This window comes from Panthera onca, chromosome B1 (genome assembly GCF_046562875.1).
Source record: "Panthera onca isolate mPanOnc1 chromosome B1, mPanOnc1 haplotype 2, whole genome shotgun sequence".
In the NCBI taxonomy this organism is placed as follows: Eukaryota; Metazoa; Chordata; class Mammalia; order Carnivora; family Felidae; genus Panthera; species Panthera onca.
Genome location: NC_138342.1, coordinates 160,041,063 through 160,066,154, shown reverse-complemented (window position 1 = coordinate 160,066,154; position 25,092 = coordinate 160,041,063). Strand labels below are relative to the sequence as shown.

The 25,092-nt window shown below is 44.6% G+C and overlaps 1 long non-coding RNA gene and 1 pseudogene across 2 annotated transcripts; both read right to left on the bottom strand.

Annotated features, from left to right (window-relative positions):
* Nucleotides 1–7,927: 7,927 nt before the first annotated feature.
* Nucleotides 7,928–12,689, bottom strand: LOC132691832 (uncharacterized). Of its 2 annotated transcripts, none has more exons than XR_009616014.3 (3): nucleotides 12,315–12,689; nucleotides 11,317–11,505; nucleotides 7,928–9,593 (listed from the first exon to the last, which is right to left on the bottom strand). It is a non-coding gene; the product is annotated as an uncharacterized LOC132691832 (long non-coding RNA). The 2 variants fall into 2 exon arrangements; XR_009616013.3 differs by having other exon boundaries at nucleotides 12,368–12,686.
* Nucleotides 12,690–18,469: 5,780 nt separating this feature from the next.
* On the bottom strand, nucleotides 18,470–19,550 carry LOC132693210 (glyceraldehyde-3-phosphate dehydrogenase pseudogene; annotated as a pseudogene).
* Between the last annotated feature and the right edge of the window lie 5,542 nt (nucleotides 19,551–25,092).

Genomic DNA, 25,092 nt, shown 5'->3' with positions numbered 1-25,092 from the left:
GAAGGGAAAGACGGGCAGAAGGCAGCAGACAGGAGAGAGGGGAGAGGAATATTTACTCTGTTTGGAGAAGACAAGAGAAGAAAAAGGTAGTGAGTGATTGAAAGGAAAGGAGAAAGGAGGAGGCAAGGATAGAATGGCCAGGCTCAGGGTGGAAGGTGAACCCTTTGCCTAGGTAGTAATACACTGTCATAAAAACAACAACAACAAGACAACAGAACAAACAAACGAAAACCGAAACAAACCAACCCAAGCCCTTAGCTTACAGCAGTGATCACAGATAGAAACAGTGGATGCCTGACAGCTTTAAAGCCAGACCAGGCCTATTTCCCTCTCCTAGAAAGAGCCAGCAAGGGAGGAGGGACACCCTCCCTTTCAGGGTGCTGGCACAGAATGGCTTCTCTGGCTGAATCCATCCAGTTGTCTTAGGAGAGAAAATGGAAAATCATACTTAACCAGGCCAGAGGCCTAATTAAAACACTACTAGATGACTATTACGATCAGTATTTGACATTCACTTGGCTGAAGTGCTAGCCTATAGAGCCCTAAATGGGGCCCCAGTGGCCTAAAGCAGGGACAGTTTTCAAAGGAATGGCTTGCCACCTGGGAGAGAATAAGGCTCAGTCAGTGTTCATTTGCGCCATATTTCCTCAGGGTCAGCTGTGGGCAGAGCATTGTAAAAAAGTCCGAGCGGTTGAAAAGTCCATGCAAGATGTTGGACGGGACATATGGCACACCGTCCTTGCCTGACAGAAAAGTGGCTGATGCATGGTTAAGGAGCCTCCCTGTCTTCAGGATCTACCATTAAGATAGGATGGGGGGAAGGCGCTGGGGAATGCCCCCTGCCACTGTCAGTGCGTCAGGCTCTGGAGAAGCATTAGGTGCTACGGTTATCATTCATCCCCATTTCCAACGAAGAGAGTGAGGCTGGAGAGGTTAGTCCCTTCCCCAAAGTCTGAGTGGCAGAGAGGTCACTTGGAATCAGGTCTCTCAGAGCCAGGTCTCTCTTGACCTATGCACTGTGGTAGGTCAAGGCAAGTCAACCTCCCTCCGTTTCCCCATGTGTAAAATGTAAGAGTGGCCACCTCAGAATCAGGAGGCCAAAAGTGGACAATGTGTGTCACGTGTTCAGTGCTTGGTACAAAGGAGAGTCCCAGGTAAATGATGGCCGTGTACCCACTGATTCCTTGAGCAGTCCCAGCGGCTAGGCACTGGAGATTGCCCGGAAGACCCCAACTGTTCCAGAATTCGACCAAAATGAAAGTACCCCTCCCCCAGCCTCCTGTCAAATGCGTCTTAAAAAAAAAAAAAACAAAAACCACCCCCCCCAGAAGCCATCAAGAAAATCCTTTAGGAAGTTCTGAATATTTATGGATTGTGTTCACTCCTTCAATTTACATAACATTCGCCACCCAGGAAAAAATGCCTGAGTCAGGTTGAGAGCTGGAGGTGGTGGATTTGTTGTGTGGGGTTAATGTGAAGTTTTCAGTCCTCGCTGAGGCGGAATTGCCTGAATGATCGCCTCTCTCTGCGTAACACTCAAACCCTAATGGCAACAATATGAAATAATATCTCACTGGGTAACTATTTACTTTTTTTTTTTTTTTTTTTTTTACAAGTTGTAAGAACTCTGAGAAGTCTGCCTCATAGAGAACTTGGTTTTCCTCCCTGGCGCTTAATATCTTTCAGCAGCTGGCAATTACTGCCTTGGCCAGGAGCCCTGATTTAGAGCACCCCACTCAGGGCACCAGGAGGCACTTCCGCCGTCTGCCCTGTCCCCAGCTTCAGACACAGCCCCGGGCCAGAGAGGGCCCGAGGGGTGAGAACAGCCAGCCTTGCCAGGAGCCCAGGCAAGTAGCTCCCTCCTCTGTGTCCTCACAGTCCTATTGTGTTCTATTATTACTCTTATCACAAAGCATCTGCCCTTGTTTGTTTACTTGTCCATTGTCCCCTGTGACTGTGAGTGCTTCTGAGTTGTCTGCAGCAGCCTCTTTGTATTCTTATTGCCTAGCAATAGCCTCATGGTAGCCAACACGGAGGGCCAAGCTCTGTTGCAAGCACTTTGCACGCAGTTTGTCACCTAATCCTAATCCAGAAGCGCTATGCAGTCCTCTCTTATCCCGTTTCATGACTGCGGAGGATGTGGGGGTTAAGGAACTTGCGAAGTCCAGCTGGTAAGAGGTGGGGCTGAGATATGAATCTAGGCAGTCTGAAGGTCATAAGTGCCCAGCGAATGTTTGCTGCTGAATGGATGAGAACTTTACCTATAGAGCGCCTGTGTTTTACATCTCACCTCACTGGACTCACCAAAAGATTCAAGGTGGTTTTTTTAATTTTTTTTTTAACGTTTTATTTATTTTTGAGACAGGGAGAGACAGAGCATGAACAGGGGAGGGTCAGAGAGAGGGAGATACAGAATCCAAAACAGGCTCCAGAGTCTGAGCTGTCAGCACAGAGTCCAACCTGGGGCTTGAACTCACAAACTGTGAGATCATGACCTGAGCCGAAGTCAGCCGCTTAACCGACTGAGCCACCCAGGCGCCCCTCAAGGTGTTTTTCAAAATGTCAACCATATACACGTGTGAAAGAATCTTTTCTCAAATCTGTGTTTGTGCTCCTCATCCACCCCTCTCCCCCCCCCAACAATTTTCTGAGTTGTTTTGGGCAGGTGTTTTCATCCCTTTGGACTGATGAAGAAACAGGGTTCTGAGAGTTTTATGGGGAAGGCTCGGAGTCATACAGAGAAGGCTGGCAGGGCGTGAGAAGAGGCCTCCCGGTTCTCCTATCTGGGCCCATTGCAGTGTAGATGGGGAGGTAACTCCTTTTGATAAAAGGAAGAATTAACGACTTTTCCTCCCCCTAGAATTTCCTTTGGAGATGTGGTGGGAAGGAATGGACAAAAGGAAATGTAGGTTGAAGCTTATCTTCAAGCCCTAGTGTTTGATCCGGGTCCTTGAGCAGGGTGCTTTGAAGAAGTGGTTTCATTTATCTGCTATCAGCCCCCGGGGAGATGGGCAGGGCTGGCCTGGGAGAGCAGTGGGAGTAGGTGTGCTTTTGAAGCTCCACTCCTTTCCTCTGCCCCGCCCAGGCATCAACCTCAGCCCTGGGCATTCACCCTTGACCACTTCGACCCTTTGGGCCTTCAGATTTCTTAGAGATTCCTCTCAAACTGCAAATACTGCTGAGAGGAATCCTATTTTAATAATCAGCCAAAGCCTCAGTTATGATCAGCAGACAGTGAGTGTACCAACCAGGGTAATAACATTTACTGAGCCCTCACCATGTGCCAGACACTGAGCTGAGCTCCTTACAGGTAGTAACTCATTTAGGCGGGCCTGTTTTATAGGCGAGGCACTGAGGCCCAGAGAGGTGAAGTAATCTGTTCAAATTACACAGCTAGAACGTGGTAGAACCAGGATTCAAACCCAAGTAGTCGTTTCCTGAGCCAGTCTATGTGCAGAACTGAGGGAGAAGGAGGCCTATAGCAGGGTGAAACTGAAAACCAGTGACTACTTACTTTCTGGGGTGCTGGTCTTCTTAAAGAGGATTTTCCTTTCATCTCTGGGAAGGAGAATCGGGTGGAGAGGAAACTGAGGCAGAGAAAGAAGTGAGGGGAACATTCATTCGATTAATCAAATTGGATTGAATTAATTCATTCAATGACTGTTTACTAACCACTTGGTAGGCACAGGCCTGTGGTGATCCCCAGGTGGGTAAGGACCAGAGCAAGGGAAGGGAAGCATCTGTGTGCTTCTTTTGAAGATTAAAAAAAAAAAAAAAAAACAAGTCAGGAGGGCTGACCTTAAATCCTGCTTAGGACCCCATAGTTTAGTTACCCACTGTTCTTAAGTGCATTTGCTCAGTTAAATTCAGATCCACTAACATTTACTGAGCACCAGCACTCAGTATACACCATCCTGGGAATGTTCATGTACTTATTTAGGTATAAGGGGAGTTTGAGAGGAAAGCAAAGTCCCCAGAAAGGGAAGCAGGGACTATGCTCACCCACATGTCCTAGTGCTATGTGCGGAATTTCCCCTGACTGGAACCAATGGGCACCTCAGGCCCTCCAGAAGGTCTTGCTTGGTAAGTAGCTGACTGTGAGAATCTTGGTTGCACAGCTTCTGGTGTCACACCTGCTTCTGACCCTTCCCTGTGCTTCAGCCATGAAGGTGATGATGCTTCTACGGGCCCCCACTTCTGGCAGGTAAGCCTTTAAACTTGCCCAAAGCATGCCCCTCTCTAAGCTGGTCTCCCAGCTGGCGGATGTGCTGCTTCAAACTCATTTCAGCAAATACAATTAGAGAAAAGGGGAGAGCCGCTCAGGCAGTGGCTCAATTATCACTGGTTGTATTTGATGAAACCAAATTCCAAGATGTCAGAACAATTTCAAGGAGTGTTTATTTCCATGGCCCTCTGCCAGCCTCAGCTCAGAGAAGGAAACTTGAGAGGCGGGGTCCCCACTGAGCCCGTGGCCAGAAGTATCCAAGTATAGTGGTCCATTCAGAGTGGGGATTTACATAATGAACTCCCTTTAAAAGCGACTTAAATTATTTTTTATTTTATTGAAAAATGCATTTATTTATTTACGATGAAGCATGGCACCAAATTCCAAAGCTATGAGAACGTGCAGTGAAATTGTCCCCCCCTCCATCTGATTTCTCTTCCCAGTGCATCAGTGCTATGAGTTTATGGTCCATCCTTCCGGAGATATTTTGTATGTATATTAGCAAATACTTGTATATTCCTTCCTTCTTTTATACACAAATGGTGACCTATTAAAAAACCGCTCCACCTTTGCTTTTTGTTTTTTAATTTTTAATGTTTATTTATTTTTGAGAGACAGAGACAGACAGAGCGTGAGCAGGGGAGGAGCAGAGAGAGAGGGAGACACAGAATCTGAAGCAGGCTCCAGCCTCCAAGCTGTCAGCACAGAGCCCGATGTGGGGCTCGAACTCACGAACCGTGAGATCATGACCTGAGCCAAAGTTAGACACTTAACCAACTGAGCCACCCAGGTGCACCGCCTTTTTTTTTTTTTTTTTTAATTAATATATTTTGGAGATTGCCTCACATCTATTTATTTTTTAGTTTCCTGGCATTGTTACATGGATGTGCCACAGTTTATGTCACTGGTCCCCTACTGGTGGACATGTGGATGGATTCTGGTCTTGCTGCTGTCGTGAATTACCACGTATACAATATATATCACTTTCCATGTGTGCTAATATAACTATAGTGCAGAATTCCTAGGAGTAGAGTTGCTACATGCATTGAAACCAAGCTCCCTCTAAGAAGGCTCGGAGGACAGACTTGTAGTGAATTAGAAGTTCAGCTGAGGCAAGAAAATGTGGGGGACACTCCCCCGACCTTCTGCTTACATTCATTTGGAGAACTTGAAAGGCTCGTTTCCATCTTTGGATTTAAGAAAACGTGCATGCTTCTTGTGACCCTGCCTTCTCCTTTTCCCACCTGCTCCCTCATTTAGTAGGAGAAAAAGGGCGAGCAGGATATTCAAGTCCGGCCTAAAAGAGTCCAAGGCATCGACCAATACGTCTTTTAATACAGCAACCTTTCCAGTAAGTGAGCCCTACTAAGAGCTCTGTATCGTCTAGACCTTTCTTGTTTATGCTCACTGAAAAGCAAAGGTCTGTGTCCAAGACAATACATGAAATGGTTTTGGTAACATCAGTAAAGATTTATCTCCAGTCCCAACCATGAATTTCCAGAATGAGCCCCGTGACGCGTCGGAGGAAATCGAATCATGAAATCAATCACTGTTAGTCAAGTGCTCACCAAGGCAGATAGGTAATCTTCATTTTATTCTTATTTTTTGTTTGTGTCTCTGAATAGGTATTACCTGCCAAATTCAAAGGTACAGAAGGGCATGTATATGTGATTTCTCAACAAGTGGTGCAGCTTTTCATTGCAAAGGCTCACAGAGTGAGCCCTAGTCTGGTCTCCTCACTTCCTGTCTTGGGCCTGGGCTCCTTTGGGTGGCTGAGTCAAAGCTCACTTTTTGTTAGTAACCTTGACAGTATGGCAATGGTGGCAATAGGAAGAACCATTGGGACCAGACCATTGATAAGCTCTTAGAATCAGGATACATTTACATTTCGGGATGTCTAAAGTAGAATTCTAACATCTCTCTCTCTCTTTTTTTTAATGTTTATTGATTTTTGAGGGGGGGGGCAGTGAGAGAGAGGACGGGGGTGGGGGGTCAGAGGACCTGCGGTGGGCTCCGTGCTGACAGCACAGAGCCCGATGTGGGGCTTGAACTCACGAACCGTGAGATCATGGCCTGAGTTGAAGTTGGATGCTTAATGGACTGAGCCACCCAGGAGCCCCTAGAATTCTAACATCTTGAAGAACTTCCCTCAGGCATCCCAAGGCAGCTCTTCCAGATCTCCCAGGGCCTGTCATTTATAGGTTCAACACAACCCCTTTCCTCCAGGCTGTCTTTGTTTTTCTCATTAATTTCCATAAACAAACAAACAAACAAACACATTAAACAAAACCCAAGTCAACAAACCAACCCAAACAGCCAAACCCAGAAAAAAACGACCATAGTTCAAAACGATGAGCAGACTGTGTCCTTTTCCTTTTTTGTTCCTTCGCTCCTGTTCTGTGTCAGGCTTGAAGGGGCTCTCGGAGGTCCCTCCCCTCTCTCGAAGCTGGGTGAATTTTTCACCACTGCAGTCAAAATGCATAATGACAATCTTATTTATGACAGGAGACATGTTTTAAAACAGTTGTTTTAAAACAACTGACAGAGCTGCAAGATGGGAAACGACAAGAAAGTGCGATTTTTTTTGGAGGGGGTGGGCCGGGGGGGATAGGATGCTGGCAAAGGAGAACAGGAGTTTCCTTCCTCAAAGTTGGAACTTATCCTTTATTTCTGGAGCAAGTCAAGAAAAAGCATCGAGGAAGAAAACTAGGGTGGGGACATTGCCTAACGACAGTGCTTGGAGGCCGGGACAGTTGGGCTGGGGGTTGCCCTTGACCTGCTCCTCAAAAGACATTATGCTGTATGTGAGTGTGCACTGTGGGGGCCAGGAGAGAGGTGAGCCCTGCTCCCCAGCCCCCCCTCTCCCTGTATGATGTCTCCCGCCAACTCAACAGGTGTCTGTGAGACCCCGAGACCTCCAGCCTTGACATGATGACTCGTGGTCCAGGCAGAGAATGCAAGTTGGACACCCTAAAAATGTAGACAGAACAGTATTGGCTGTTTTGCAGATGGCTCTTTCTCCTGTGGCTTTAGGGAAGAGAAATAACATGTTCTACACCTGTGTTTGGGAGAAATCTCTTTCCTACGGCTGACGTGGGAAATTGTGATCCCCCTCTCTTCAAGTCTGGAGGGAGAATCACAGGAGATGAAACCTTACCAGGGTTGATCTGATCCTCCAGGAGAGGAGAAACAGAGAGCAAAAATGAAGAGTAAAGAAGGGAAAAATTTATCCTAACTCCGATGAGAAAGAATCTACCGTCCTCACTGTAAGAGTGAGTTTTAAGAAAGTCTCTGGAAGGGTGCCTGGGTGGCTCAGTTGGTTGGGCGTCCGACTTTGGCTCAGGTCATGATCTCACGGGCTCAGGTCATGATCTCACGGTCTGTGAGTTCAAGCCCTATATCGGGCTCTGTACTGACAGCTCAGAGCCTGGAGCCTGCTTCGGATTCTGTGTCTCCCTCTCTCTGGAGCCTGCTTCGGATTCTGTGTCTCCCTCTCTCTGCCCCTCCCCTGCTCATGCTCTCTCTCTCTCCCTGTCAAAAATGAGCAAACATTACAAAAAATAAAAATAAAAAAAAAGAAAGTCTCTGGAGCTGACGACAGGACCCAGGGTATGGAAAAGAACTGAAGTACTCCCAGCATATCTTTTTAGAAAACCTTTTTTTTTTTTAGTTTGAGGCCTATGTGTGATTGGAAGCATTGATCAGAAGCAGCTCATTGTGCTGAAGAATCTGACGATTTCTCTCCTTGGTTTCTGGACATGATCATGTTGACATGGGATCTACTGGATTAATTCAACCAGCTTGTCTCTTTTTAGAATGGCAGTGATATAGCCCAGGTCTGCAGGACCCTGCACCCAGAAACCTGCTTATACCCAGTGGCAGGGCTGGGCTCCCCTTTGGCCCCTCCGCTCAGACCTGGGCAGGGTGCATAGTTAAGACATTTGGTCAACTTCTTCCTTGGGGACACGAACGCAGGCTGTCTAAAAACACACCCACCACCTCAACCACTGTGCAAACAAAGCAGGATATTGGTTTCTTCAACTCCAATGTGTTTTGCCAAATAAGAGAGTGTTAATACCCCTTCCTCCCCCACTCTGCATGAATTGGATTACTTAAAGCATCTTTTCAGAGACGTCAGCAGTTTAACAGAGGCAATAAGTCAGGGCTGCCCTTGTGTTTTATTTTTCTGCCAGTATTTAGTTAATTAAAGAATGCAAATTAAAACACCTTAATTTATATAATATCAATACCAACGCCTTAAAACATTTGGCATAACTGCTCTGGCACGTCCCTTACATAAACTCTTCAGAGCAGTGCTAATAAAAATGAAAAAGGTTGTAAATCAAATTTAATTTATTCATCTTCTGTTTGGTACAAAAGCATATGCCAAAATCAAGTTATTTATGAGCACATCACAATAACAGGCATTTTTGTTGGTTGCAAATGACAAAAAAGGTTTTTTCCAAGGGATGTGTGTTTTAATTGTCTCTAGGTGCAGCTGTTTTCTGGGCTCTGATCTCTAAACTTTATAACTTTACAACCCTATCTTCAAAATAAAAAAAGCAGAGATTGCCATCTCCGCTCGAAAAGTCACCTGCACCCATCCGTATGGAGATAGACATATACACCATCCGTCCAATGGAGCATGGATCTTCAGGTGAGATAAAAGGTTGGTGATTTATATCCGATTTCTTAAATATTCCATTAAGAGGATTATCTCACAGGAGGCTCAGATACAGCAGCGTCGGAAAGGATTTGGTGTGCGGCTGCTTTCTTGGAAGCCTTGCAGATGAACTACATGTATGTGAATGAACAGCCGACTGCCCATTTTCATCTCTCCCCTGCTTTGTTGCTATATTCCTTCTTTGTCTGGTGGATCTGAGCGTAGAATACATTTTTATTCAGTCTTGGAGGAAGAACAGTAGGCTTCATTCAGGGGTACTGAGGGATGGCATGTTCTCACTGCTTCCCGTGGCAAAGCTCTCTGTGCAATTGCCCTTCTCAAACTCCCTTCCTCACCCAGGTTGCAGCCCCTCTCTGGTCTCAGGTCATGTGGGAGGGTTGAGAGAGGTTTTGGAAAGACCCCTTCCACCCTGATCCCTTCCCAAAAAACCTACACGAATTCACAAAATACAACTCTCTGGCCAGCCCGTGGCTTCCCTACTTGGGAGGCAAAAACCCGGGACAATACTGTGCCCTGTTCTGTTGGTTATCTTTTAACATGAACATTACAAGCTTGGCGGAAGAGGTAGAAAATTGGGGTTCCTCACTTGGTGAAGCGATGGGCAGAAGTGGCAAGTGGAATCCTTCTGTGATCTTGACAGCCATGGGTCCTCAGCTGCCTCGGTTGTGGGGAGACCGCAAAACCCTAAACAAAATACATCTTGGTGGTTCCCTTTCTGATGTTAAAAACAGTGATACTCACCTTTTACACTGCTTTAGTTTGGAGCTAATGGGATGCTCTCCTTTGCCTCAGACTCATTGCAATAGTGAGCTAGAAACTTAACACTTGTTCAGGCGGATACTTCTTTTGAGGGGTAGGTACCAAGGAGAGCCAGAGAAGGTCCTAGAAGAGTTTGCTACCTCCAGCCCCCAGAGAAGGTCCTAGAAGAGTTCGCTATCTCCAGCCCCCATAACCTCTCAAGCTCCTCTCTACCTCTTTACTCTATAGCGTCTCACTGGGTTATGGGAAAAAAACTGAGTCTGGGGTGACAGATAAGTCAGCTTGAGGGGCAAGCGGAGTTCTGCACTGTGTCGGGACACCTAGCATCAGAGTCTCTCAGCGGTAGCACTGGAGGGAGCACTGCGGGTGTGGATACTCAGGGTGTCCACATATATACATCCCCATGTGCAACCGTGGGCATATTCTCTCTCACTTTTTCTTGCAATGCGTCATCTTTAAAAGCGAATTTTGACCTTTCTATTTATTTATACCCCTCCTACCTCCATAAGAGATTCGAGGTCGCTTTACCATTCAAATAGCAGATACAGTAAAACCTGGAGCCATTAACAGAAAAGTAACAAGATCAGAGCCAAGTACAAGGGAGGAGGGGGAGGAAGAAGCAGAGTTATTATACCAGAGGGGGAAGAAACTTAGATTAAGGAAAGCTAATGCAATTGAGAACAAAACCCAGCTCCTAACTCCCTGGTAGCTTGGTGGGCGACTGCCAGCTATTGTAATAACTGTAGATTATTGCACCTCAAAGGCAGGTTTAAATGCCTGCTGAGGGTTCACTGGCCCCAAGAGCCTTCATCTCTCCAAATCTCTGTTTCCTCATCTGTGAAGTGAGGATTAACTCACTCATCATGGGGCTTTTGTGAGAAAGCAGTTCAACAACAGTGACAGTAGCTGTCACGTAGATAGCATGTATTGTATGTAGTTACTCTTCTGTTTTATGCAGACATTTTAAACATTTTTTTTTATCATCTCTGACACTGCTAAAAAAGCACTGTGTCACAGACTGCGTCGCAGCCTTTCCTTCTTTCTTTGTGGGATCTAAAATCACGGCGCACTGTAGGTGAGAGGAGATAGGTTGTTAACTCATTCAGTCCTCACGTAACTTTATGAGGTAGGTGCTGTTTTTGTCCCGTTTTACAGATGAGGAAACTGAGGCATACCACATTTAAACGACTCCTCCAAAGGCTACAGCTGGCAAGCAGTGGAGCTGGGAATGTGATCCTAGGCCCTCTGACTTCACCCCTACGCTACACTGCCTTTCAATGACCATCCCAGCAACACTCATTTCCACGAAATCTCAGTGTTGGGCCCTGGGGATGTCAGATGAAAAGATGCACCCTAAAGGACTGGACTCCAGTGAGGAGACCGACAGGTAAACAAACCACATCTTGAGGTATTAAGTGCATCAGTGGAGACACATCCAAGGCACAGAGGGAGAGAAGGGAGGGATGATTAGCTTCTGTGAAGCCTCTGTCCTAGTGCTCAGCCCTGTGGTAGAAACTCCCCCTCCAGCAGGTCAGGAGAAGCGCATGTTTTCTTGGCTTTGAGAGGAGTCTGTTGAGTGGACCTTCAAATGGTAGGCAGGGGACAACTTCAGTGAACATGTTCTAATAGCTGAGAACGGGTGCCTCACCTGTGGCCGATTCACAATGGACAGTGGAGAGCTGGGGGCAGCAGATTTTAAGGGAGCATCAGGCTCTCAGGAAGATTGGGAGGTGGCTTTTGGGGCAGAGAGAGAGGGAGAGGTTTGGCCTCGGGAAGCTAGGCTGGAGGTCCTGTCCTTGGACACCCAAAGCAGGAGAGTGGAGAGCCAGGGAAGGGCCTGCAGAGAGAAAACAAGGAGGAAACAGGGATTAACCACCTGTTTGGTGTAAGAAAATGCAGCTTCAAAAGGAACGGGGCAATAGTCTCTGGGATGCAGTGAGGTTCCTGGAAGGAAGGAAGGAGCTGACTTGGAGCGAGAATACCTGAATTTGAGACTTGATTTTGCCTCTCGGGAGCATGTTATCCTTTGAATCTCAATTTTATCATCTGTCTAAATGGGCATAAGGACAACATACTTATTACCTCACACAGTTAAAAGACCAATTAAGATAATATATGTGAAAGTGCTTTCCAAACTAAATAATGCTATGCAAATGTGAGTTATTATTGTTGTCTTTCTAGCCAGGTGCTTGCTCTCTCATTTCCTTCCTGGCTGCATGAGCTGGGACATGTTACTACAGGGGAAAAAGAGAAAAACACAGGGGATGGGCCTAGCCCGCCGCCGTCTGGGGCAGTCACTACTAACGTAGGCTTGACGCTCCTCCAGGCAGGGGTCTCACCCCCCTCCCCAACCTAGTGAGGAAGCTTGGAGGCCCCCACCCCTTAAGAGTTCCGGGACTTTGCCCTGTGGGGGGAGGTGGGGTCCTAGCCTTCACAACTCTTTGCTCCCCATTCCCTCGACCCCAGCCAGGCCAGCAGCAGGTGACCAGAGAGCTTTGGGCATGTCTTCCTCCCCGCCTAAGTCAAGTTCAGCAGCCAGTCAATCAGAACTTAACCCAAAGCAAACAAACCCCAAATCCATTTTGACAGAACTTCCCTGATAAAGGATATTTCCTATTACTTCGAACAGAATAAAGCCTATATTACGGAAGCCTCTTCTAGACCCTCTAGACGAGGACGGGATGCAAGTCCCGCTGGACCTTAGTCGCGGAGGTCTGTGCTCCTGCCTCTTGAAGGAGGCCAGGTCCAAGGGTGCCCCGATCTGAAGGCCTCGCAGCTTGCAGCCCGGCAGGAGCAGGGTGGCTGTCCAGGGGCAGGGAGGGGACTGGTGTGCACAGGCCACTCCAGGGACGGCAGAAGCCGACTCCAGCTTTTCGGGTCCTTCTCGAGAGGGAGAAGGAAGGAGGAAGTGGGAGGAGAAAGGGGAGGGGTGGGAGGAGGCGGGAAGGGTGATGCGAGCTAGGGTTTGGGAAGGGAGAGGAAGTGAGGGGAGGGAAGGGGAGGAGGAGGAGGGGAAGGAGGAGGTGGAGGAGGAGGAGGGGAAGGAGGAGGTGGAGGAGGAGGAGGAGGGGAAGGAGGAGGTGGAGGAGGGGAAGGAGGAGGTGGAGGACGAGGAGGAGGAGGAGGAGGAGGAGGAGGAGGAGGAGGAGGAGGAGGAGGAGGAGGAGGAGAAGAAGAAGGGAGGCGGGCGCGCGAGGAGCCGTGAGCACCGAGCTGCCGCCCGAGGGAGGCCGGGGGTGCCCAGCCCGCGCCCCGGCCGAACGCGCACCCGCCCCGCGCGCACCCGCCGCTCCCGGCCGTCGCCCTTCCGCGAGCCGCGCCGCCCTCCAGGAGGGCCTGCCCCCACTGGCAGCAGACAAAAGGCCATTTCTGAGTTACACAGAAAATGTGTTACTTTGCCAGAGGGCCGGGTAGAGGCCGCCAGGCCCGATCGTGGGCCGCGCGGAGCGTCGGCAGAGGGGGGCTGTCAGTCACCGCGCACCCTCCGTGAAAGGGGCCCCTTGTCAACTTCCCCTGCCTTTGAAGTGACTGGGATGGAGGTGCTCAATTAAAAGCCCATCAGTCTGTAAGTAAATCAACGCCTATCAGGCTTGTCACATCAAACAAACGATTATTACCCCAGCCCGCCCACCCCATTAATCTGGCTGTTCCTTCTTGACGGCTCAGGGTCAGGGCACCGTAAATCCTGTACTGGATTGCAGCCACCTGGATCGGGATGAAAGCGCTGGCGCGGCCGGCGGGGCGCACCCAGGCCTTTCCACCGTGGCCCCCGGAGCGCGGACGGGGCGGCGCCGCGGGACCCGCGCCCGACGGACGCACAAAGACCTAGACGCAGACAGCAGCCCAAGGAGACAGAGTGCGCAGAGGTGGGGAGACAGGGCCTGAGAAAATAGTCCGAAATGGAGATTTCTGGAAGAAGAGGCCCAAAGTGGTGGAGACAGGTGCCATGAAAACTCACCCAGAGTGTTAAGAACGGATAGATGCTTCTAGAAGACAAGGAGGTGTCTGGATGATATTTCTCAGACGCTGGGGTTTGAGTCTCAGAGTCAGAGAGCGAGGGCGGTTTAGGCTGCAGTTTCCGCAGCTCCCCGCCTGTTCCCACTGTCTGCCCCCAAATGTCACTTAGCCAAGGGAATGGTGTGGGGAGGACACAGAAGCTCGGGGCTTTGCTAAGCCAGCCTTGTATGGGACATCAAAATAGGTGATGTCCAGAACTCGGTGTTCTGCAATAAAAGGATATGAACAGACAAGCTGGACCAGAGTGTCAGGTTCTGATAGTTCTGCTGAGCAAATCCCTAAGAAACACTTGGTCCCGGCGCCTTTCTCCTAGATTCTGGGGGTGGTTTTGTGGATTCTTCCTGCTCCTGAGAGCAAGCTCTGGCTTTACCCCCACTGCAGACCAGAAAGAAAGGCGGGGTAGGGAGCAGAGGAGACAAGACAGCTGTATTTTGGGCTGGAAGGAGGAGCTGAGTGGGGAACAAGGTCCAGCTAACAGCTGGAAGAGAGGAACAAGGCCTGCTTTTCAAAGGAGGGAAGAACAGTCTTTCCTCAAATGGCTGTTCAGAGCTGCCCCAAGGCATAGCTTCCCCTGACTTGTGATGTTGCATATGTAAAAAGGGCCCTCACATGCTTTCCCCATCGATAGAATAATACACCAAAGGAATCAAGAGATGGATGTGGAGCAGGAGCGACGGCAGAGGGAACTTCCTCCCAGACCCTATGGTGGAGCTTGATGCCCAGGCTCCCGGGCTTAACTAGACAAAGAAAGAAAATTCTAAAGAATGAAGCTGGACCTCTATCTTACACCATACACAAAGGTCAACTCAAAATGGATTAAAGACCTAAATGTAAGACCTGAAACCTTAAAACTCCTTAAGAAAACATAGGGAGTAAGCTCCATGACTCTGGTCTCGGCGATGATTTTTTGGATTTGACACCGAAAGCAAAGGGAATAAAAGCTAAAATAAGCAAGTGGGACTCCATCACACTAAAAAGCTTCTGGGGCCCCTGGGTGGCTTGGTCGGTTAAGCGTCTGACTTCGGCTCAGGTCATGATCTCAAGGTCCATGAGTTCGAGGCCCGCGTCGGGCTCTGTGCTGACAGCTCAGAGCCTGGAGCCTGTTTCAGATTCTGTGTCTCCCTCTCTCTCTGCCCCTCCCCTGTTCATGCTCTGTCTCTCTCTGTCTCAAAAATAAATAAACGTTAAAAAAAATAAAAAAAAATTATAAAAAAAAGCTTCTGCACAGTAAAGGGAACCACCAGTGAAATGAAAGGGCAACCTGTGGAATGGGAGAAGATATTTGCAAATCATATAAGGGGTTAGTATTCAAGATATATAAAGAATTCATACAACTCAATCACAGAACCTCCCCCCTCCCTGCAACAAGCAGAACAAAACCACCACCACTACTAAAAACCTCTAAACCATCCAATTAACGGTGGAGGTTCCTCAAAAATTAAAAATTGAGCTGCCAGATGATCCAGCAATTCCACTTCTGGGTACGGATGCAAAAGAAAAACAACAACCACAGGATCTCCAAAAAACCCCCAAAATCTGCATTCTCATATTCATTGTGGCCTTATTCACAGTAGCCAAGATGTGGAAACCAGTGACCGTCAATGGATGAGTGGATAAAGAAGATGTGGTGTATATATGTACAATGGAATATGATTGAGCCACAAGAAAGAAGGAGGTCCTGCCGTTTGGGACAGCGTGGATAGACCTTGAGGGCATTATACTAAATGAAATAAATCAGAGAAGACAAATAATGTTTCATAACCATGTATAGGTGGAATCTAAAAAAGGTTGAGTTACTAAAAACAGAATGGTGGTAACCAGGTGCTGGGGAGCTGGAGGAATTAGGGAGACGTTGGTCAAAGAGTATAAACTTCAGGTTATAAGATGGACACGTTTCAAGGATCAAATTTATAGCACATTAAAACGCCGTTAGTTAACTGTTGTTAATACAGTTAATTAAAATGCTGTATCGTATATTTGAACTTTGCTACGAGCGTGATCTTAAATGGTCTCCCCACAAAAAATATATGGCAGTTATGTGATAAGGTGGAGGGGTTAGCTCACACTATGGTGGTAAATGTTGCATTTTGCAGTATATAAGTCTATCACCTTAAACTTATACAATGTGGTATGCTAATTATATCTCAATCAAGCTGGAAAACAAACCCAATTCTAAAAAGATACTCAAGGCATTTACAAGCCTTCCCCAAGCCTGCCTGATAAGAACTGCCCACTGCACTTCCTGAAGACAGGCCACCTCCATCACTGCACATGGTTGGGCCAGTGTGCCAGGTTTTCTCTCAGGTCAGCTACCCCTCACTCTGTTGTAAACTCATTCATTCCATCACCAAGACCCAGCAGTGCAGCAGTATATTCCTTATTCCTCTGAGCTGATAGACATGTCGACCCTCCCAGAGTGTCAGTGAGACCTTTCCCAGAGATGGGGAATGGTATACAGATACTTTACAATGTGGGAGAATCGTCTGTCCTTCATACTTTCATCCATTCAATCAAAATTTGGTGGTTAGTATTTGCCAATTTACAGGTATTTAGTATTTAGAGTTTACAGGTTCCTCTCTAAGCCCTGGGGACACAGCAGTGAATATGATGGACAAGGTCAAGAGATACACAGAAGCTTTAACAAGGAACTGGGGTGTTTGAACTAATCTTTATTTATGTGTTATGTATACACTTATTACACAGATTTTTGCTAAGCACCTACTATGTCTAAGTAGCACGCACCACAAGGAGGCGAGGAAGAATCAGAAACAAATCCTATCCTCCCAGAGGAGAGGTGAGGCACACATCTTGAATAAATTGGATGCATTGTTTAAAGTGGTAGGTGCCATAAGCCAGGAAAGGACAGGAGAGAATTCAGAAAGGAAAGATAATTTATCCAGGTTGCCTCTTTCTTAGTGGAGGTCTGGAATTAAGAAACACGTTAACTGTTCAATGATGGCAACTTTAAAATCTATTCTGTAATGTAGCACAGTGCGGGCTTAATGTTTATTGTTATTGTTATTGGCTTTAATGACATTATAATTCATTGTCTTTATAATTATGGACACATCACAACACCCCTCCCTATGAGGCAGGTGTTATAGAACTCTGGAACTCCATTTCAGGTCTTGTCGGGAGTTGGGTATGGTTGAGAACTTCCAGAAATCAGAGACGGGCGCCTATTACAAGAGGCAGAGCAGTGCAGAGGTTAAAGGAATAGGCTCTGAAACCTGAGGGCAGTTCAAAACCAGCCTTCACATGCTGGCCCTTCGGCCTGCCTGCTGTGAGGCCATCGGCAAAGCACTTGAACTCCCTGTGTGTGTTTCCCCATCTGTTACATTGGGGTGATAACAGTACCGGCTTCACAGGGTTATGTGACAATTAGATGCATACAAAGCATTCACAACAGTGCCCAACTGAGAGTATATATTCTCAGTAATGCCTGCCATTCTTACTGTTCTACCTCATACAAGGTGATCTCTTGAAGGTACAACCAGCACAATGCTAGGAGGACACTTGTTATATTAATGCATTGTCTTTCTGTATTTAAGTATCACTGAAAGTCATTTATATTAATTTCACTTTAGAAAATCTGAGTTCAGGGGCACCCGGGTGGCTCAGTCAGTTAAACATCCGGCCTTGGCTCAGGTCATGATCTCATGGTTCATGGGTTTGAGCCCGTGTCGGGCTCTGTGCTGACAGCTCAGAGCCTGGAGCCTGCTTTGGATTCTGTCTCTCCCCCTCTCTCTGCCCCTTCCCTGCTCACACTCTGTCTGTCTCTCTCTCTCAAAAATAAACATTAAGAAATAATTAAAAAAAAAAGAAAATCTTTTGAGTTCAGCACATGAATTTAGGATATTTGTGGAGTGCCTGTGTGGCTCAGTCCGTTAAGCGTTCGACTTCAGCTCAGGTCATGATCTTACGGTTCATGAGTTCAAGCCCCACATAGAGCTCTCTGCTGTCCATGAGGATCCCACTTAGGATCCTCTGCCCCTCCCCCACTCTCTCTCAAAAGTAAATAAACATTTAGGGAAAAAAAGTAAAATATTTGAATAATTTGTTTTTACTAAAATAATTTTTATTCATATCTAATGTAATATTTGATACAAAAGAGTATTTGTGTACATCATGAATGTAAACTTACAGTGTCTGTGTACTTTTTTCCTATCCCACCCCATGGCCTCTCCTTCAAAGTGGCCACTATCCTGAATTTTGTGTTTGTTATCCCTTTGTTTTCTAAGAAACTAAAAAAAATTAAAGTATAATATAAATCATAGTAAAACACACAAATCTTAAGTGTATAGCTTGACTGATTTTTACAAAGCATACACTTATGTAACCACACCTAGATCAAGATATGGCACTCTAGATATGGTACTCTAGAAGCTTCCCTCATTGTCCCTTCCCAGTCAATTCTTTCCCCAGTCCCATTGCAAAGTAACCACTGTTCTGACTTCCATCACTATAGATTAGTTTTGGAATTATTAATTATGTATTCCTGTGTCTGCTTTCTTTTAGTCAGCATTATATTTGTAAGGTTCATCCATGATATTATATGCCTTAGTAGTTCATTTCGTTTTCATGGTTGAGTGGTATCCCATTGTACGAATAAAACACACAATTTATTCATTCATTCTATGTGTTTTTTTCTTTTGGCTTGGTATTTTATTGATAGTTATGACAAGGTAGGGCTCCCCAAGCCCCTCCCATTCTTCAGGGGGTCTGGGATGGAAACTGTGTAGAGGTCGGGAGACTCTCACTGTGTTGGGGGATGAGTTGGGGCAAGGACTCCCCAGAAGCTGAGGGCCTCTCTCTTCTCTTGCTCTTGCTAGGGATGGTGGCTGAGGGGGCTCTTACTCCTTGGAGGCCATGTGGAGCATAAGGTACACCACCTGATTGCCATAGCCAAATTCATTGTCATACCAGGAAATAAGCATGACCAAATAAAGTGTTCATTGAGGGCAATGCCAACCCCAGCATTGAAGGTGGAAGAGTGGATGTCACTGTTAAAGTCTCAGGAGACAACTTGGACCTCAGTGTAGCTCAGAATACCCTTGAGGTGGCCCTCTGATGCCTGCTTCACTGTCTTGATGTCATCATATTTGGCAGCTCTTTCCAGGTGGCAGGTCAAATCCATGACTGACAAGTTGAAGGTGGGGACATGAAAAGCCATGCCAGTGAGTTTCCCATTCAGCTCAGGGGTGACCTCCCCTATAGCCTTGGTGGTGCCAGTAGAAGCAGGGATGATGTTCTTGGAAGCCCCTTGGCAATCACATCACAGCTTCCCAGAGGGGCCATCCATGGTCTTCTGGGTGGCAGTAATGTCATGGACTGTGGTCATGAGTCCTTCCATGATGCCAAATTTGTCCTGGATGACCTTGGCCAGAGGGGCCAAGCAGTTGGTGGTGCAGGAGGCATTGCTGACAATCTTGAGGGATTGTCGTGGTTCACACCCATCACAAACATGGGGGCATCATAAGAAAGAACAGAGATGATGATCCCTTTGGCCCCACCCTTTGACTGAGCCCCAGCCTTCTGCATGGTGGTGAAGACCTTAGTGGACTCCACAAGATACTTAGCACCAGTATTACCCCATTTGATGTTGGACGAATCTCACTCCTGGAAGATGGAGATGGGATTTCCATTGATGACAAGTTTCCTGTTCTCAGCTTTGACTGTGCTGTTGAATTTGCCATGGGTGGAATCATATCAGAACATGTAGACCATGTAGTTGAAGTCAATGAAGGGGTCATTGATGATGACAATAACCACTTTGCCAGAGATAAAAGCAGCCCCAGTGAGCAGGTGCCCAATATGGCCAAATCTGTTTACTCCAACCTTCCCCATCATGTCTCGGGGATGTGGCTGGCAATGAACCAGACGTGGCTGTCTGTTGAACAGGGAGGAGCAGAGAGTCCATTCATTCTACTGTTAACAGACATTTGTGTTGGGTGTAGTAGGAGTGTAATTGTTATGTCTTAGGTTATGTACATGTTATAATAAATACTTCCAAAGAATTTTCCAAAATGTCTGTACCAATCTACATATCCACCAGCAGTGTGTGAAAATTCTAGTTCTTCCATATCCTTGCCAACACTTGCTATTGTCAGTTAAAAAAGTTTTTTTAGTCACTATGGTGGATGTAGTGGGTTGTTTCTCTTTATATCTATTTTAGTTGTGTCCAATAATTTTTGATGTTATTTTTATTGTCATACAGTTAAAAATATTTTCTAATGTCCATATGTATTGCAAATATCTGGTAATGTTCTGTGACATGACTTTTCTCTTTATTAATGGTATTAATGGTATTTGTTGCTGTTGCTGGCTAAAAGCTTGATATTTTAAGGTAGGTTTTTGTTTTTACATTGACATATGGGTTAATTAGAAAAGTATATTCCTTAATTTTTAACATCTAGGGATTTCCTAGTTATCTTTCTGTTTTGGATCTCTTGTTCAATTTCAATGTTATCAGAGAATAGATTCTGAATATGTCAAACCTTTAAAATATACTCGAAGACATATGTTAAAATCTCCAACTATATTCGTAGATCTGTATTTTTCTCCCTTATTTCTGTCAGTTTTTTCTTTATACATTTTGAAGCTATGTTATTACGTGTGCACAGATTTAATATTGCTATATTTTTCTGTTGAACCAATTGCTTTATCATTAGGAAATGTAAAATAACTGCTTGCTTTAAAGTATACTTTGTCTGATACTTGTCTAGGTACACCATTGTTCTTTTGAATAATCTCTACTTGTATATTGTTTTCCATCCATCCTTTTAGTTTCAAATTTTTCCACTTATCTGTTGCCATAAAAAAGCACCCCAAAACAGTGGCACAAATCAACAACTCAGAGGTTTTATGTGTCAGGAGTTTGAACAGAGCTTAGCAGAGATGACTTATCTTTGCTTCACAATGTCTGGAATTGTGGTTGGAAAGACTTGAATGGTTGGGGGCTAGAATCATCTGGAGATTTTTTTCACACACGTGTCTGGTTCTTGGACCAGGGTAACTGGTGACTGAGCTCAGCTAGGACTGTTGCTAGAGTGATTGCCCATGTCCTTTCTATGTAGCTTGGGCTTTCTTATAGCATGGAAGCCTTAGGGTAGTCATACTTCTTACAAAGAGGCTCAGAGCTCCACGAGTGAGTGCTTCTTCAAGCAAGGTATAAGTTGCATAGCCTTTATGACTTATCCTTGAAAATCACTTAGTGTTACTTCTGTCATGCTCTATTGATTGAAAGAGTCATAAACTTGTCCAGATTGGGGAGGCGAGTTAAACCGCTACCTCTTAATGAGGAGAATCAAAGGATTTGTGGCCATGTTTTGAACAGGCCACATAGCTTTTCTTTCTGTATCTATGGTTAAGATGTATTACTTGCAAGTACTACACAGGAATATCTCATTACATTACTCTTTAGTGCACTTTGCAGATATTGCATTTTTTACAGATTGAAAGTTCATGGCAACCTGTGATGAGCAAGCCTAAAAGCAACATTTTTTTCCAACAACATTTGCTCACTTCATGTTTTGTGTCACATTTTGGCAATTCTCACAATATTTTAAACTTTATCATTATCATTAAACTTTATCATACAAAGTTTATCATGTAAACTTTATCATATACCATTATATTTGTTGATTTGTGACCACTGAAAGCTCAGATGATGGGTAACATTTTTTGCAATAAAGTATGTTTTTAATGTTTATTTATTTTTGAGAGAGAGACAGAGCATCAATGGGGGAGGGGCAGAGAGAGAGAGGAAGACCACAGAATCCAAAGCAAACTCTAGGCTCTGCACTGTCAGTGGGGCTCGAACTCACGAACTGTGAGATCATGAGCTGAGCTAAAGTCGGATGCTTAACCGACTGAGCCACCCAGGTGCCCCAACGATAAAGTGTTTTTTAAATCAAGATATGTACATTGGTTTTTTTAGACAATGCCATTGCATACTTAATACACTATAGTACAGTGGACATAGCTTTTATAGGTACTGGGAAACCCAAAAATCCATCTGATTTTTTTTTCTTTGCGATATTTGTATTATTGCATTGGTCTGGAACCAAACCCTCAATATCTCTGAGGTATGCCTATAACATATAGGTGGATTTTATTTATTTTTATCCAGTCTCAGAATCCTTGTCTTTTAACTGGAGAATTTGGTCCATTTATATTTAAAGTAATTGCTGATAGTAAGGTTTCAACCTATCTTCTTACTATTTACTTTGTATTTGTTCTATGTGTTTTTTGTTAATTTTGTTCTCCTTTTTTTTCTCTTTGGATGAATCAGGCAATTAAAAAAATTATTGCATTTCCCTACTCTATTAGTTTGTTATTTGTACATTCTTTTATTATTCTTTATTATTCAGATATTGCATCATGTATCATTGTTTTGTTATAACCTACCTTTCACCTGGACAATGCAAGAACCTTATAACACTTTAACTCCATTTACTCCTCCCCAGTCTTTTGTGCTATTGTTAATATATATTTAATTCTCTATATAGTTTGAACTCCACAGAATATTAGTATTATTGTTTTATACAATATACAATGAACTTAGATTTATCCATAAATTTTAGAAAAGGTGCTGTTCTCCTTTCTTGCATTACTGCGTTTCCATCTGGAGGGATTTATCTTCTGCCTGAAAAAATCCTTTTAGTGTTTCTTTTAATGCAGATATGCTAATGGTAAATTCTCTGAGTTTTTGTCTAAAAATGTCTTTATTGGGGCGCCTGGGTGGCGCAGTCGGTTAAGCGTCCGACTTCAGCCAGGTCACGATCTCGCGGTCCGTGAGTTCGAGCCCCGCGTCAGGCTCTGGGCTGATGGCTCAGAGCCTGGAGCCTGTTTCTGATTCTGTGTCTCCCTCTCTCTCTGACCCTCCCCCGTTCATGCTCTGTCTCTCTCTGTCCCAAAAATAAATAAAAAACGTTGAAAAAAAAAATTAAAAAAAAAAATGTCTTTATTATGTCTTACATGTGAAGAATATTTTCACTGAGTATAGAATTTTAGGCTAGCAATTATCTTTCTTTCAGCACTTTAAACATTTCCTTTAACTATCTTATGGTTTCCATTTTTTCTATTGCTTAGTTGTCAGTTTTATTTTTATCCTTTTGAAAAAAATGTGTTTTTTTTTCCTCCCTTTGTGGCTACTTTTAAGATTTTTCTCTTTGGCTTTGGTTTTTAGCAGTTTTCCTGTGATTATGTAAATGCGGTCTTCCTTGTATTAATCTTATTTGGGGTTTGTAGAAATTCTTTATTCTGTGGCTTGATGTCTTTCATCATTTTTTTGAAAAATTTCAGCCAGTATTTCTTTGAAAATTGCTTCTATCCCATTATTTCTCTCCTCTGCATCTGGGATTCTAGTGACAAATATGCTGGATGTATTTACCATGTCTCTAGACCTCTTATGCTCCCCCCTTGTCCCTCATTTTTCATTCTTTTCCCTCTGTGCTTTATTATCCTCTCTTTAGCTATATCTAATCTACTTTTGAACCCATCTGTTAATTCCTGATTTCAATAATTTTATTGTTTTAGTTCTAGGATTTCCGTTTGACTCTTCCCTTAACAGATTGCAGGTCTTTGGTAAAATTTTCTATCTTTTCCTTAATTTCTTGAACATATTAAAAATAGTTATTTTAAATTTGCTATTCAATAACTAATTAATTTACATCACTATTTTTTCTATCATTTGCTTTTTTTCCCCCCCTTTGGATTTTGAGTCACTTGATCTTGTTTCTTGGCATACCCGGTAATTTTGTTTCTAAGATTCATCCATGTTTTTGGAAGTAGCTGTAATTCATCCATTTTTACTAATTTATAATATTGCAGTGTGAGTTGACCACAGTTTATTTCTCCTTTGTCTTATTGATGGTCATGTGGTTAGTAGAATAATTTAAAAAATCGCTCTTTTGAAGATTCTTGAAACCATTTAAAATAATTAATTCTGCAGTTACTTTGAGTCTAGAAAGCAAGCCAGTACAATGTGTTTGGACCACATTGGCAGTGCACCATTTCAATGATGAAAGTACTAGAATGTGCCATGAATATGATTTTTCTATTATGGCCTTACTCTGTATCCCCAAAGAAGTCCATTAACATTTCAGAACTATTTGTTTGCAGTTGTTTTGGCTATGTGGGTGGGTAATTCGCTTTAAAATGGGAACACAGGGGCACCTGGATGGCTGAGTTGGTTGAGTGGCTGACTGTGGCTCATGTCATGATCTCCTGGTTTATGGGTTCAAGCCCTGTGATGTGCTTTGTGCTGACAGCATGGAGCTTGCTTTGGACTCTCTGTCTCCCCACCTCTGCCTCTCCCCCCATGTGTGCGGTCTCTCTTAAAGATAAACATTAGAAATTTTTAAAAAAAATTGGAACACAAAAGTCAAGAGCTGGACTGGATCAGCTCATTCTCTGTGGAGCAAAATGGAAGGAGCACAATAAGACCAGATTTATTTATCATTCTCTTGAAGGAGCCATGAATGGAATTGGAATAAAAACTCACAAAGCTGGAGCCTATTCATGTTTCCAGTCTCATGGGAAACAGTTCCAACTCTAAAACACATGTACATCGTCTGAAGTCCTTGAGATAATTATTCAAAGTGTCTGGATGCCCCTGGGTGTTTTGTTGGAGCATGGGCATATATAGTGGAAGCAGTGTGGGGAAGTGGAAAGAATGCAAACTACATTCAGACTGACTTCGGTTTGAATCCTGGCTTTGATGCCTACTAGATTTTTACAAAAAGTGACTTCATTTAACCTGTCCATCTTCAATTTTCTCATCTGTAAGATGGACATGCCAGTACCTTCCTAACTGGATTCTAGTGAGGATTACATGCCAATTGTATTAAAGATGCCTAGTATCATGCCTGGAAATGTCAGGTGTTCAATAAAAGATAGCTTTGTGTCTTTGGCATCACAGTCATCATCATTATTATCATCACCACCATAATGAGGAAAGCTTTGGAAATGAGCATAACTCTGGGCCTCACAAGAGGTCCTAAAATCTTTGGTATTATGCTAGTCAATGTGGCAGGTTTGTGTCCCTATGCAAGTTCTTAAGTTTTTGCTGTTTTCCAGGGCTTGGGCATTACAGAGGACCTTTTCCTCAAAGAGGGAAGGAGAAGGGTTCTAACTAATTAGGAAAGGGGTAGTCAGATTTAGGGCAAGGCCTACTACAATGATTAGTCAAATGTCTATGGACTGACAATCAATTTGAAGAGGAAGACAGGTTACGTAGCAATCTGCACCAGGGAAATCCACACATAGCAAAAGATTTTCATCAGTGCTACAGGGCTTAAAGCTGTCATGAATTCAGCTGACTTTTTAATAGATTGACAGATGATGTACACATAGGCTAAGAAGAGAACAAGTTTAGGAGCCTATCAGGTCCTAGGGAGGTGAA